Genomic DNA, 16383 nt, shown 5'->3' on the forward strand with positions numbered 1-16383 from the left:
TATATGCATCGATCCTCTTGTAATGATTATGCACAAAGTCAGAAAGACTTAATAACAATCATTAAAGAGCATTCCAAAGGAGATCAAGTCCTTGGAACCATCCTTCATGCATTAAGTTTCCTTAATCTTACACAGATTGAAAATTCTAACTTGAAACATTTCCAGATTCCATTTCGACTATCACTTCTGAACAAGAGTTGCCTCCTTACAGATTATGTCAATATGGTCCTTCCAGAATTATCACTATACTTCTAACTATCCTTGAGCAACCAATCTTTGGTAAACCTTAGATTGTCCTCGACAATTGTTTAATCCTTTTAGTCATATCCAGTTCTAAACCTTTTCCCTTCTTAATGCCCCAGGCATTTGGAAATTTTTAGAAAGGATGAATATAGCACATGTAATCGATCCTATATCCAAAGCATATGGGACACGATTCATGATGTCTCACATAAAGACTAAACCAGTCTTTTGCTATAACATTTCCATTTCAATTTGCCAAGTTCTCATAATTCAGATTATGAAAAGGGATGCCGTAATCATAATCGAATTTAAGAACGCAAATAATGGACCCATATACAGAATTTCCTTATGTTGAGCCATTCCAACATGAAATTCATATATATCCTTGACTAAATGATTAAAACCTCACGATCTAAGCTTATAGATTTGAGATGAAGTATAATTTCCTCTCCCTTAATTATAGCAAAACAACTTTTTCCCAATTGAAACCTTTGTTTTCTATAATTAACATTGCTAGCTTGCAATACTTATCGTAATTATCATGCTCCCACTAACATGATGATTATTAGCATAACACTTATGCTCCCACTAGCTTTGACATGTAGTCAGAAATCAGCTGGACTTCTAGAAATCATTACTTTATTGACTTTCTTATCAAAGTTCAGATTTCTGATACTAGATTGCTTTGATAAGACTTTATCAAAAAACATACACCTTCCCTTAGATAGCACATTTGTGTGTCTAAACAATTATGAAGAGGGATGCCGTAATCATAATGGTTAGACCTTTTTGCCACTTCTCACAAGTCCAAGTTAGTGTGCCGGTAAACCACACACGCTCCACTAACGACTTTGAGAATGCAAATATCCCAATTGCTATCTAGCTAAAATCTACTTAGTGGAAGTGTTTCCTCACCATCATTTTCATGAATCAGAGAAAAACCTTATGACACTTAGATTTATTGGTGTATGAGTTCCTACCCATATGAATTTGTCAAAACCATAATCACAAGACAAGGATAATGACAAATCCAAAACCATATGGATTGAACTCAATCTTAATTTCTTGCCACCTGGCAGCTCAAGGGCCTACCATTGCTTCCAAGTTGTTGTGCAACACATTGAGAACTCTAAGAACTCATATGCAAAGCCAACTTTAACTAGAATGGGCACAGAATATGTCAACACGATAGATTATACACCTCAAGTCGTGTGCTAGTGAAGAACTTCAGGTTTCATTCTTGATTAGTTCTTGAGAATTTCAAGACCTTTAAGACTCCCACTGTCCTCTTGACCTATAAGACTCCCTTGTCAAACATCCAAGAGATAGTGCGGATTCTAATCAAGACAAACACTTCACACAATTGGCCTTAGTTGGTCTTTGTTTTATCCAAAACATCACAACTTACCAGTTTCAAATGTACAAGAGTAGAAAACTTTTACTCTTACATTTGATAAGTGTTTTAAACCTTCTTTAAGACATGTCACTCAAATTACAATCTTGGAGTACGACTCTAAGACTTGTATTGGAACGAAGTATGACTCATCTTCTTGATTTAACCATTTCAACAATTCAAGATCCCTTCTTCTTAGTCATAAGAATGCACTAAGACTTCCTTAGAGAACTAATTTTGATATGGTTTCTTAATCATTAAGATGATCACAAAACTGATACTAAAGTACTCTCCCATCTTATCAGATTTGAGAAACTTTTATCCTTCTGCCTAATTTGATTCTTCTTATCCGCTCTGCTATGCATTGGAACCTTTTCCAATGTCTCAGAGTTACACTTATGCTTGTAAGTATAATCATATTTACTGAACTCTAGTAAAATATGACGAATAGCCTTATATCTTTTGTGGTGGACTTAATCTGTGCACATGACTATGTACTCGATCCCTTAGTCCATTACTTGACTCACACATCCATGTGAATAAGTAATTAGTCTTAATTTTTCAATACTTGAAAAGTTCTCATTCATCATGCTATACAACTTGCATGATTCCAAGTCCCGGTCCAATTGAGACTTTGGATGATGAGAATCTTTCCTTATTTGGTAAATTTAGACATTACCACAAATGAAGGAATCAATTTCATATCTCCACTCTTGCTATTAATGGAATCATATAAGCAACAATTTTTTTCCTCAAATGCCATTGTAAGGATATTTTTTAAAATAAATAAAATCAAAATTTTCTTTTATTTTAAAAACTATGCGGAAAAACTTATCCTTACAATCCATATGAAAACTTGTTGTTATCTATTCCTTAGCAATATCTCATAACTCCTAAGAATTAGCTCAAGAATCCGATTTTTCAAAGTACGCGATAGAAATCCATCTATGCGATCAGATTCAACATATTCTTTCTTTAAGTTCCTTTACTTTTTCTTTGATTCTTAAAACATTACCATGTGACCCAGTCACATCATGTATCAGGAATCTCAGAATAGAAACTTAACAGAGTTAGATTAGTGGACTTTACCTGAAGTAGAGTCAACCTTATTGACTTTAACATCCTTAGGTAAATTTGGCAGCTTCGCAAATAATGACCCTTTCTTTGGCAATATAAACATATGGACCCTTTGATAATGGTACACAGGACTATCACAGACTTTAGTTTTTCTCTTTACCATTTGATCAACTTAGTTGACTATGGCCGATCCCTTTCCATTGGGAAGAGAATGCTTTTTCTGTATTTCCAGTGTCACTATTGTCAATGTCCATAAAGTTTCAGGAAGTTGATCTTAACAATAGATAAGATCATTAAGGGTCTTGTCATAGTCTATTTCATAGGTGTCCCAAAGGAACTCACTATGTGACTTAGAAAGTGATTGAACCACCAACTTTCTCAAGACATTGACACCCAACTCTCCCGGCTTGTCAATATGTGACTACATCTCCAAGATGTGATCACACCTAGACCTTGTCTTGCCAATAGGGTTCGAGTGACCTTAAATTTTTCAAGAACTTGTGGGTTAGGGAGAATAATTAGAGGAGGAGAGAGAAGTATGATATCCATGGGACATCATCTTCATTTAGGAAAGCTTGTTTCAAGAGATTTGGGAAGATCATAAATGTCTAAACCAGACATGTTTTGGGAGACATTCAAGATAGTTGATTTAAAGTCCTTAATATGACACCCAATATGATATATTAAGGCTAGGACCCAACAGACTATTTTATAACTTAGAAGAGGTATGCCGTAATCCAAGCTATAAAACAATTTGAAGGTAGGTGAATGACGATTCACCAATTTCCACCAAGATAAACGAAATGTATTATTAGGTTTTAATTGGATTTGAAACTCCTAGATCTTTTGAGATTCATTGAACTGTTCAATGGCATGTTTCAATCTCGAGTGTGCCCTTCAGGTTTTGTGACTGGGATGCCGAGGATCACAAAACAAGGTGTGAAGTAACCATGCAAATTACTGGGTACCCTTAAGTGTTTATCCCTCAATCGATGTGCCGGTTAACCACACACGCTCCATCGATACTATGATAAACATTAAGTCACCCTTTGCCTACCTTGTTAAATACGAGTTAGTGTGCCGGTTAACCACACACGCTCCACTAACCGACTTAAACAAAGTGCAAAGTGTAATTTCATGGATTAGCACCTTATTCACATTTTCCTAAGTAACTAAGATTGGGAATTATTAAGATTTTAGTTACTTAGTATTTATCATTAATACTTTTAATGAAGGGAGAATTATAGTCATGTCAAACCCGTTCGGCTAACGACCCTCCACCGGTCAAGCAAGCGGTGGGTGAGAGTGAACACCCATTAAGTTGCCATTTTATAGGCAACAACCTTATACCCACCTTATAGACCGGCTTCGTGAATGAGGCGTACTAGCGGTAAGACTGACTTTACTCTTATACATATATATATTATTAACTTATAATATTATAAAGTATAAGGGTTGAATTTTAACTTTTAAAATTCTAAGGGCTAACTTGGAATTAAAGTATTCATAAGAGAAAACTTTACACATTCCAAAACTTAAGGGAAAGTTTTGAAACTATTCAAAACTAATTAATTCCATAACTTATGTATTTAAAGTAGTTTTAATCCAAAAACGCTTCAAGTTCCATAACTTGTGGACAAATTATGGAAGACTTTAAACTAATAAAGAATTAACCTTTTCTTTATTTTATAACTTATGGAATTAATTAAGGTTACATATTTTATTTATTTATTTATTAATGAAGTGACTCTTGAACCTCCATAACTTAAGGACAAGACTCTTCATCTTTTGTAACCATTGCCAACTTTTATGAGTTTTTATGAAACTTAAATGTGACTTTTCATATAACTTGAGGACAAGTTACAAAAACACATTTTAGAATCAACTCTTAGATTAATTTGGATTGAAAACAACTTTTTCACTCAACTTTTCTATTAATCTAAGCAACTCATAAGAACAAGATAATTCAAATCAAACTTTTTCATGTAATTAGTCTAACCTTTAAACTAATACAAAACATGAATCTATTGACAATTATCTTTGAAAATGGATTAGCATGAACATTACCACATTAAAAAACAAGTTTATAAGTTAAAAAAAACTTAGGGTAATGTTCCTAGTCCATTTCTAGCCAAAAACCTCGAAGATATGCTGTCTGGGGTCCAACTCGTCGAGTGCATGAAATCAACTCGGCGAGTTGGATGCATTTTGCCTTGGACTCGTCGAGTCCCTTCATGAACTCGGCGAGTCAGCTGGGCTGACAACATCAAAACTCGATTTTTCAGCTTCTATTGCAGGTATAACAAGAAAACAAACCTAGGCTCTGATACCACTGTTGGGTTATGAGCATTCTAACACTTCTAAGTGTACATGCAACCCTAAATACCTTGGATCTATGTTTTCTCTATTATACATGCAAATATGAACATCCAAGGTATTATCCTAATCTAGCATACAAAATAATGGATATAACAAGATAGAATACATACCTCTTTGATAGTGCTTGTCTTCATGAAGCTTGAGTGCCTAGTGCCCCAAGTGTGACACCTCAAATGGTTCACACAACACCATAAGCACTTGGAATAACTTAGAGAGAAATTAGAACACTTCATGAAATCGTCTAGCCCTCATACACACACATAGTCACGATTTCTTGAGCCATGGGTTTCTTTTATATGGTGGCTATTAGGGTTACACCATGTAACTCATGACTTTACCCATTCCTTATGGTCCATGGATTTTAACCTCCATGGAGTATCCATGGGTCACCCCATGGACTTAGTCCAACATAAGGAATCTTGGATCACAAGCCCACATATATAAGAATGAAAGATTTACACAATCAACTCATATATTTAATTAGTCTTCTTTTGATCACTTAATTAATCCTAGATTAATTCTTGATCAATACTAATTAAATAATCTTATTATTCTTATTATTAATATACTAGAACTTATAATATATTAATAACCATAAGTGTCTTATTTCTCTCATTATAGTCTATCCAAGTGCATGATGCCATGCAACCCAAATGGACCATGCCGGGTCGGGTCAAGTCTTACCAATTATAGTTATGGACTTAGACATTAATCCAACAAGCATGACTAGTGTTTAGAAAACATAGTGTACATGTTTGGAGCATGGGACAACTATTGTTTTAAATTCAAGAATAAAGTTGATAGCTGAAACAGTATACAATGAATAATGTGTAATCATATGGTGATAAATAAAAGGTGTTTTACTTATGTTCATAGGTTTTAATACCATATTGGATTCAATTATTATTCTGTTTCATTTTGCATGTTTAAACTTCCAGAATAACAAGGTCATTGTTCTGGATGACTAAGTTATTCAAACCATCCACATTCAGTCATATGTTGGAAGTAGATATAAATTAAGACTGTTATGGGTTGGCTTGTAGAGGTTTAAGATGTTGGACAGAGGGCTACAATACTCATGAGTGCTCATAAGTTCTAAGTATTGGATTCAACCCGCGCTCATTGGAATCACTTCATGGATTTTATCACAAGTGATCATGAGACGATAATATCTTATATTCTTCAAACCTAGAGATATGAGTTGTTACTATGAGTTGGTTGTACATTGATTGCACGAAAACGCATACGGTAACTCGGGGTTATAAAACATGCCTTTGTGTATGATTCAACAAGTAGTAGAACAAGCCATATGAGTCGAAATTTATCCATTCCTTTTATCTTCGGGATAAAAGCGATATATGTGGGCCCCTTGATGATTTGATGATGACAAATGGAAGTGCTCGGTCGGGCCAGGATTGATTTGATTTGTTCAATTAGCCAGTCGTCATAAATCAGAAATCAGGAAACAACAAATGGACAGAGAGAATGATTATAATCCATGTCTTATTCCATATGATATCTAGAATGGAGGAATATATGATCCCTTATCTAATGGACAACTCAATGACAAGGTCAGAGTTTGACAGAAGCTTTTGAGAGCTACGATTGCTTGTCGGTTATTGAAGTCATATGCAATCGTAGTTTTAGACTTATCCAAGTGGGAGACTGTTGGATTAATGTCAAAGTCCATAACTATAATGACTAAGATTTGACCCGACCCAACATGGTCCATTTGGTTTGCATGGCATCATGCATTTGGATAGACTATAATGAGAGAAATAACACTTAAGGATTATTAATATATTATAAGTTCTAATATATTAATAAGATTATTTAATTAGTATTGATCAAGAATTAATTTAGAATTAATTAAGTGATCAAAAGAAGACTAATTAAATATATGGGTTGACTGTGTAAATCATCCATACTTGTATAGTGGGCTAATGCTCCATGGATTATCAAGTTGGGCTAAAACCCATAGGATGATCCATGGATGCTCCATAGTGTATTTGAACCCATGGATCCAAGGAAATGGAAAGCCATGACAATTAAGGTTTACCCTAATTGTGACACTATATAAAGATCATGTTCTAGGGAAAATCGGCCACTATGTATATGAGTGGAAGGGGTAGCTGATTTTCATGAAGTGTGAATTTCTCTCAAGTCATTCCATGTGTATTTGGTGTTGTGTGAACCATTTGAGGTGTCACACTTGGGGCACTAGGCACTCAAGCTTCATGAAGATATTCTACATCAAAGAGGTATCTAATTCTAACTTGATATATTCATTTGAATCAATGTTATTATGCTAGTTAGGATGAATACCTTGGAAAGTTCATATTTGCATGTATAATAGAGAAAACATAGATCCAAGGTATTTAGGGTTGCATGTACACTTATGAGTGTTAGAATGCTAAAAAACCCAACAGACTTCTCTCTAGCTAGATCTCTCCATGCTATTTAGGGCCATTTTTAGCATATATGTGAACCATTTAGGTATTGGTAATGATCTGAAGTTGTAACTTCGGATCTGGACTCCTTTAAGTCCCTATAGCCATAAAGTTATTAGATTTAGCAAGCTTGGGCCCTTCTCTTTGGGTTAAACCTTTCCTTTAACCATGCATGCACGTAAAGTTTGCAACTTTACATGGAAACCATGCCCTAGGAGCTTAGATCTGTATTTTAGAGCTTTAGGGTAGCTTAAAATCATCTGAATGAGAATTGACTGAATGGACTCGATGAGTTGCAGGGTCAACTCGACGAATCCGATGAAGATTGGTCGTTGTTGGTTTACGCATGGACTCGCCGAGTCCGTGAGACGACTCGACGAGTCAGTTAGGGTTTTCCCGACTTTTGGACACGCATGGACTCGACGAGTTGTCTGGAAACTTGGACAGTCAACTAGGGTTCCACGGTTTCTTGACTTCTCTAAGGACTCGACAAGTCAGTGAGCTGCACTCAACGATTCAGGTCAACATTGACTGTTAACCTTTACCATTCACTTTGACTTTGACTTTGACCAAGGATTGACTAGTTTTACTTACAGGGGTATTTTAGTAAATTGGGAATTTATGGACATGGTCATATGATGAATATAGGCGGTAGAGTCTATGGCTGCATTTTGAAAGTTTGATCTTAGTACTATAGTTCGACATTATGAGGTGAGTTCTCCTCAATATACTAACAGGGTATAAGGCACCAATGATGACCCTTTTCGGATTTGTATCTAGGTTTATTGCATGATATGTTATTGATTTACATCCTGGTATTTAGGATGGTGATATGCTTAGTGACCTGGTTGGGTCGGTATCATGGTATATAGGATAATGGTATGTTAGTGACCGGTTAGGTTGGTATCCTGGTATATAGGATAATGTTATGTTAATGATCGGTTAGGTCTGTATCCTAGTTATAGAATGTTGCTATGATTAGTGATCTTTTAGATCGGTTTGACTATTGTATATGTTAGCGTATGATATTTATGTGCACATGATTGTTTGATTTGGGGGTTGGGTTGAGTCGGACCTGCTTTGTGCGGAAGCCCAACATAACCTGGGCGGACCGGATAGACTGCAGACCTGAGATGGCATAATAGTCAGGCCGAAGGCCTGGCGAGCGATCCGGATAGGATTAAGGCACTGATAGGCGGTCTGGACATGTCGAAGGCTCGGAGAGCGGTCTAGATAGACTGAATGCTTGCGAGGCGGTCTAGGATAATGGCTCATTATGCATGTTGTTTGTTTATATGATATTATTATGATGGTATGATGTTGGTATTTTGGGGGAACTCACTAAGCTTCGGGCTTACAGTTGTTGATTTTGTTTCAGGTACTTCTGATGATCGCGGGAAAGTGAAAGCGTGATCGTAGACCACCTTATGATTTATGATTTAATGTTGGGATACTCTGACACTATACTATTTTGAAAATAAGTTTTGTAATAATTTTTGGTTTTGAAATGATTTAAAAAGTTTAAATTTGGCATGAATTTTATGGATGTTATATATATATATATATATATATATATATATATATATATATATATATATATATATATATATATATATATATATATATATAGCCAAACCGGGCTCAGACTCACAACGGACTTGGGGGTTGACAGTTGCACACTGCAATATGGGTTGATACGGACTCGGGGGTTGATACGGACCAGACACAACTACATTTTGTCATACGACGTTGATACGGACCTGACACAACCATGTGTTGTCATTTGTATATGATCATTGTATGTGGTATTTTGGGGAAGTTCACTAACCTTTGTACTTACAATTATATATGTGGTTTCAGGTAATTCCGATACAAAAGGGAATGACCTGGCTTGATCGCAGCGTATCCACTCGTGTTCCGCATTTTCTGTATGATTTGGATTTGTACTCTAATCATTATACTCTTTTGACATACTAAGTTTAGGTTTACTATGAATATATGATGGTTTTCTATTAAATTAAAAATGAAACTTTTATCCATGATTTTGGCAACGTTACATGCTCTTAACCCTATATAGTGAAATTAAAACAAAATCTTTATGAAATTGAAAAAGAAACTTAAATTACCTATGGTAGAGACGGGTGGAGATGGAGATACGGAGGGTGGTGATGGATGTAGATGACGATAGGGTGGAGCGTAGGTTGTTCTCCGGTTGTAGTTAGTGAAGATAGAGAGCGAGACAGTTCGATGCGTGAAATACAAAAAATTGTTGCATTTAGGGCTAGGCGTGAGGTGTCAATAAAAGGACCTCATATCCTCCATGTTGTCGCACCACCAGTAGCAGAAACGCTTGCGTGCATTGTTACTTCTTCATGTTGCTCTTACATGCGCTTGGAAAGAAAGAGTTGAAAAAAACTGGTGGGGCACGATGGGGGTGAAGCAGGTGTGGAGGTGGTCGTCTTGTGGTAGCCAAGAAGGTGAATGTGGAGGTGAACACAATTGATAATTTTCTGGGTTAGTTTGGATCTGAAGAAATGAAGGGACAACATGTATCACTCCTAATCTCATATAATATGTTGTCTGTTGGAAGTATAAATTGGTTGAGAAGGAAAAGAGGACACCATCATTGACTAGGGACCAAAACTGTCAAAATGAAAAAATAATAGGACCAATGTCTAAACCATAAAAAGTTAACTGTTCATAGCATTTTTCCCTTTTAATATATATATATATATATATATATATATATATATATATATATATATATATATATATATATATATAACAGTGCATATTATTTAATTGTTCCAATATAATTCCTAATAATAATAATAATAATAATAATAATAATAATAATAATAATAATAATAATGCCCATTATTTAATTTTTCCAACACAATGCCCACAAAGCAATTTAATTTATGAATTAAAGCACAAAAATCCATCTAACTTGGTGGTTGAAGGCATGCCATGTAGATTGGGTTCAAAACCTCTTCGCCCATTATCCTCTTTGTGTCTTGCTTTTTTTGTTTGAATCAGACATTAATGCACAAAAAACGAATTTTGGGTATAACCAAACCTTCTGTGTAAAATTGACAGATTTTATAACAATAATTCATGCAAAAATATTGATAGTATATAATTTGATTATTGTAGCTATTTATTTATCTATTACAAATATTGATTCTATATCATTTTTATTGCATATTTATTTATTAAATTTTGATGAAAACTATAATTGTTGGATGTTGTAAAATGTTGTAAACTATATGCATTTTTATTAAAAGGATATTTTTTCATTCTCAAAATAAATCTTGTAAACTATAAGCAAATTTAAATTTTAGTTTTTACGAAGTCTGCAGACTATAAAAGCAATCAATCTTCTCCTTGAAGACTATATACATTTCACCATCTTTTCTCTTTCAGATATGATCCATAAACTGTAATCCACATACCGCCGTAGACTGTATGCCATTTACCACTTCAAAAACAAAAAAACACCTAAAAATGACATAGAAAAATACAAACCATGATACATATTTAATGGTTTATGTTTTCTGGACCATTTGCTTTTTACACATATAATATGGCTTCAACAAATCAGGTATTTGTTTATTCTACTTGAATTTGTTGGTAGAGTAGAGTGTGGTATTAGAAATGGGCCCCTTTGTTAAAATAATTTTTTATATGCTTATTAAAATAAACTATTACTCATTTGTTTTAAATTTTCGTTTATAAATATATCGTTGGTGGTACAAATCGTTTTAGGCTACGTTTTTAGAAAATAAATTTTGATAAGAGCTGTAGTTCGGCACGATCACCTGAGATCCACCATGCAAATCTCAAGTTGTTATTACATGTGAAATTATTAAAAAAAAGTTTTATAACTAGTCATATGGTAAATTGTGGAGGTGAAAACATGTCCAAACCCGACCCAAATGGAACACGGCCTAGAAACCAAAAACCAAGATTTAGTATAATCGGATACGAGGCACGTACAAGGAATCAGTTCCGAGTAAAGGATTGGTTAAAGTGGGTCTACGAACGTAAAACCTGAAAATTTTAAAGTGTGTAGTGTGCAATTGGGTAAAATGAGTCTGGAACCAAAAATCCATAAAAAAAGACCAGGTAATGTGTAATACATAAAACTTGTAAAAATTTCACAATTCATCCATTCGAAGTCGGTTTGACATGCTAACTTTTCCGACATGCAGTTTATAGTTTTTACATCAATTTAGGATATAATTGCATCATTTTGAATTCCATATTGACTGATTTATAGCCCTCCGAAGTCAATGTATTAAAGTTGGAAGTTTTTTCATCTTTTCAATTCCAAGTCTAATTCTCTTTACTCGTTTTACTCGGACCCACTATACCCGATACCAAATTTAGGCTTATATTAATACCTGATACCCGACCCACTTTAACTTATATTAATTCTAATATGGTCGGTTCAAGTTCCTTTTGCATGAATAATGAAGAAAAATATACATTAAATTCACATATTTATATAAATGGGTCGTGTCGTTTACCAAAGCTCACAAATTCACTCATTGCTAACTTTTTTACGAACATTATCTCTATGATTTTCAAAACTTATGTGAATAATGATCATTTTTGCTCACACTATGACTTTTCGTCTGTTAAGCTTTGTGTGTTGCATGTTCAGGTAAATTTATCTTTTCAAGCTTAGTAGGGACTAAGTTTGTCATCGTAGGTAAACCATAGAGACCATTTATGTAATTTTGTTTATATTTTATGTTTATAAGTTTGTGACTTTTCCATCCTCTACTTCGCAAAATGACATTTCCCACTTCTCTACTTTTTGGAAAATCACTTTGACCCCTTCCGCTTTGAAAATTTATAATGTCAATTTTTCTCCTTTATTTTCTAAACTTTTGTATTTATCCATGGTAGTACATGTAATCTATTTATATTAATAACTTTCATACGTTAACATAACAAAGTCTATTGTACATGCTTATTTTTATGTATGTGTTGGTATAAATTCAAGATGATCAATATTCGAAGTATTAGATGTAAATTTAGAACTTTTATTCGTTAATTTTTTTTAAAAAACTTATTTGTTTTTTTTTTTTATGTACACATCTATATAAATTCGAGTTTGTCTATATTTTGACATCATTTTTTTTTAAAGTTTTGTGCTTATTTTTATGTACGTTTGCTATGCATGATTCATGTCATATATAATACGTTTTTTATTATTTAAACTTCAGTTCATTAACTTTTAAAAAAATAGTACTTACTTATTTTTTTATGTACACGTTGGTATAAATTCGAGTTTCGTTTCGTTTCGACGTAAATTTTGTGTAAGTTTTCTTAAAAAAACTTGGTTGTTTTATTAGAACTTTCGAAAGTAATTTAAAAAAAAAAAAAAAAAAAAAAAAAAAAAAAAAAAAAAAAAACTTACTTGTTTTTTTATGTACATGTCTGTTAAATTTAAACACGTTTGGGATATTCTTAAACCGGATATCATGGCAGTCATGCAAGATTATTGTTACACATGTTTCATTCCTCCTATTGTAATTCCTCCTTTATTAGTTTAATTCCTAAGGTTCAAGATCCTCGGCTTGTCATAGATTTTAGAGCTATTCGTTTGATTGGAGTGATGTACAAGATTTTAACAAAGACTCTTGCTAATAGGCTTGCGGTGGTAGTTGGTCGTCATTGGCATTCAATAGTCCACTTTCATGAAAGGTGGGCATATGTTAAATGGCCCCTTTTATTGAATGAGATTGTTTCGGGGTCTAAGAAGCATAAGAAAAAAAATGTATACTTCTAAAAATTGACTTTGAAAAATCATATGATTCTGTTTCATTGGATTTTCTTCTTGGTATTAAGCTTTCTTGGGTTTCAGACATAGATGGATTGGGTGGATTAAAGCTTGTTTGGTGTCTTCTAGATCGTCAATCTTAGTTAATGGAAGCCCGATGAATTTTCCCCTGAGCGAGGCCTTATACAAGGAAATCCTTTATCTCGTTTTTTTTTCTTACTTGCTATAGAGGCAGTAAACGTAACTATGTCGGATGTAGTGGATTATAATCTGTTTATTCCTTCTATGATTGGCTCCCCTGCTATTCAGGTCTCACATTTGTTTTGTACAGATGATGCGATCTTTATGGTCATTGGTAAAAGGAAAATATGGAGAATTTGATATAGATTTTGAAATGTTTTTATGATGTTTTCAGCTCTTCAAATAAATTTTCATAAATCGAAAATTTATGGGATTGGTGTCTCTGATGCTGAGGTTCATTATTTTGCTATAGTGGTAGGATATGAACCTAGTTCTTTTCCTTTTAAGTATATAAGTTTCTTATTGGTCTTCATATGGCTAGGATTGGGGTGTCAAAGTTTAAAAAGAAGTTAATAGGGTGGAAGGTAAAAATGATTTCATCGATTGGTGGTAGATTTACTTTGATTAGATCGGTCCTCAACCCCTTGGGTATTTATAATTGCTCTTTATTCAAAATGTCAGTTAAAATTGATAATCTACTGGAGTCTTTGAGAGCTTCTTTTTTCCACGGAGCAGATATAGAAGAAAGAAAAATAGGTTGTGCTAAATGGAAGATGGTTTGGCTGACAAACAAGTTGGGGGTCTTGGTATCGGTAATTTTCTTGTTCTTAATGGGGCTTTACTGCTAAAGTGGCGGTGACATTTTTTGAATAATCATGAAGCTCTTTGGGTTAGAGATATTAAATCCATTCATATTAACTCACGAGGTTTTGTTATTCGTTGTAGAAGTAGTACAATTAAAGGGGTATGGTCGTTTATTATTACTATTACTCGAACTTCACATAAGGGACAAATTGTTCCTATTAATTCTATTAAGAAATCTATAGGCAATGGTACACATATGCTTTTTTAGAAGGATATTCAGTGAAACAACCAAAAAATACAAACCAAAAATTTCTTTTTAAAATCATTTAATAAAAACCATAATCCATCAATATCATAATAAATCACAAATCATATCTCTCAAAAACATCATGAAAAATACTATATCACAATCATGTGAGAAAAATATTAGAGTCTAACATTCCCAGGCTAAAATGGTGGTGTGTGCCATGCGATCATCCCGAACCCTTCCCCTTGCTAGTGGAAGTACCTGAAACCAAAACTGAAAATTATAAGCACGAAGCTTAGTGAGTCTCCCTAACTGCCACATACCATAAACATATCACATAACATATGTTAGGCCCTGACCCTGCTGCATCAAATCAATCTCGGCATCGGCTTTCCCAGCCCCGCCTAGCATCGAACCCTATTCGGCATCAGGCCCCGTCCGGCATCGAGCAGATCTCGACATACATATACATATCGACAACCATATAACATAAGCACATAATACTATCATGTAAACATTCATCGGGCCCCGCTCGGCATCGGACCAAGATCTGAAAAAATACTAACATTAATCGGGAACCACCCCGACATTAGACCGAAGTCCGGATCATACTATCATAATATATTAACTAGACATTCCTCGGGCTTGCCCCAACATCGGTCCTAAACCCGGAACACATAACAGACACATGCAAGAATCACAAAGACATCAAGCATACAATCATTCCTCGGGACCGCCCCGACATTGGATCGAAATCCGGAAAAACATATAATCCTACTTCGGGCCCCCACCTGGCATCGGACCATAGTCCATAACTACTACTATATAAACGGGCCGGCCTTGGTGTTGGATTAGTGTCTAGGTCCATAACTATTTTGGTATGTACTTGACCCGATTGTGCATGGTCCTTTTGGGTTGTCTTCACCAAAGCAACTTGATAGGATGAATTATTGAGAGAGAGAGAGAGAGAGAGAGAGAGAGAAAGAGAGAGAGAGAGAGAGAGAGAGGATTAATTATGATTTATTAATATCTTATGAGAATAATATATTAAAGGAGAAATCATATTGTTTAATTAATATTAGTCAATAATTAATTAAGAATTAATTTTGTGGCTAAAAGACATTAATTAAACTTAAGGGACTAGAACTGTCAAATGTATGATAGTTGAATATTGGGCTAATGGCCTCCACATTAGAGGGGTGGGAGAATTCTATGGGGAAACCCATTAGAAATCGTCCTAGGCCTCTAACGAGGGAGTCCATTGGTTGCTTAGGGCCGAAGCAGTCAAATTAGGGTTTCCTTGTTAGATAACCCTAATAGCCTCACTATTTAAAGGACCCTTGAGACTAAAAAACGTGGTGAACTAATTGATTAGGGTTTCTAGCCATTTTTGGGTGCCTCCTCTCTTCTCCTTCTTCATCCTCTTGCTCTTGGTGTTTGTGAGCCATTAGAGGAGTGACACTTGTGACTCTAAGCTTTCTAAAGCCATTACAAAGGAGGATTTGAGATTGTTATTGCTACATAACAATCAAGGTAAGATCTAAACTCCAATCTTATGTTATTATGATTAATTGTATGCTAGATCTAGGGTTTATAAATTTGGATATTCAATTGCATGTTCATTATAAAAACTAGATCCAAAAGCTATTAGGGTTTGCATGTACACCATAACAATGATGTTTTGCTCAAAACCTATCACTTGGTGCCTTAGACATGTTCCTAAAGGTGAAAACTCACCTCGTAAGGCTGACTGCTAAAACTCGAGTAAAGAATCTGTGACTACTACTCCTGTGACTCCCCGAATATTAACTACATAATACACTTAATCAAAATATGATAATCCTTCTTGGGGTAAGATGACCATTTTCCCCTTGTTCAAAGTCAACATCTAGGTCAAAGTCAAAGTCAATGTCAAATCTCAATCAATCCCAACTCATCGAGTTCATGTACTACTCAGACTCGTGGTCAACCGAGT

The sequence above is a fragment of the Lactuca saligna genome, chromosome 8 (assembly GCF_052625555.1).
Source record: "Lactuca saligna cultivar CGN05327 chromosome 8, ASM5262555v1, whole genome shotgun sequence".
Classification (NCBI taxonomy): Eukaryota; Viridiplantae; Streptophyta; class Magnoliopsida; order Asterales; family Asteraceae; genus Lactuca; species Lactuca saligna.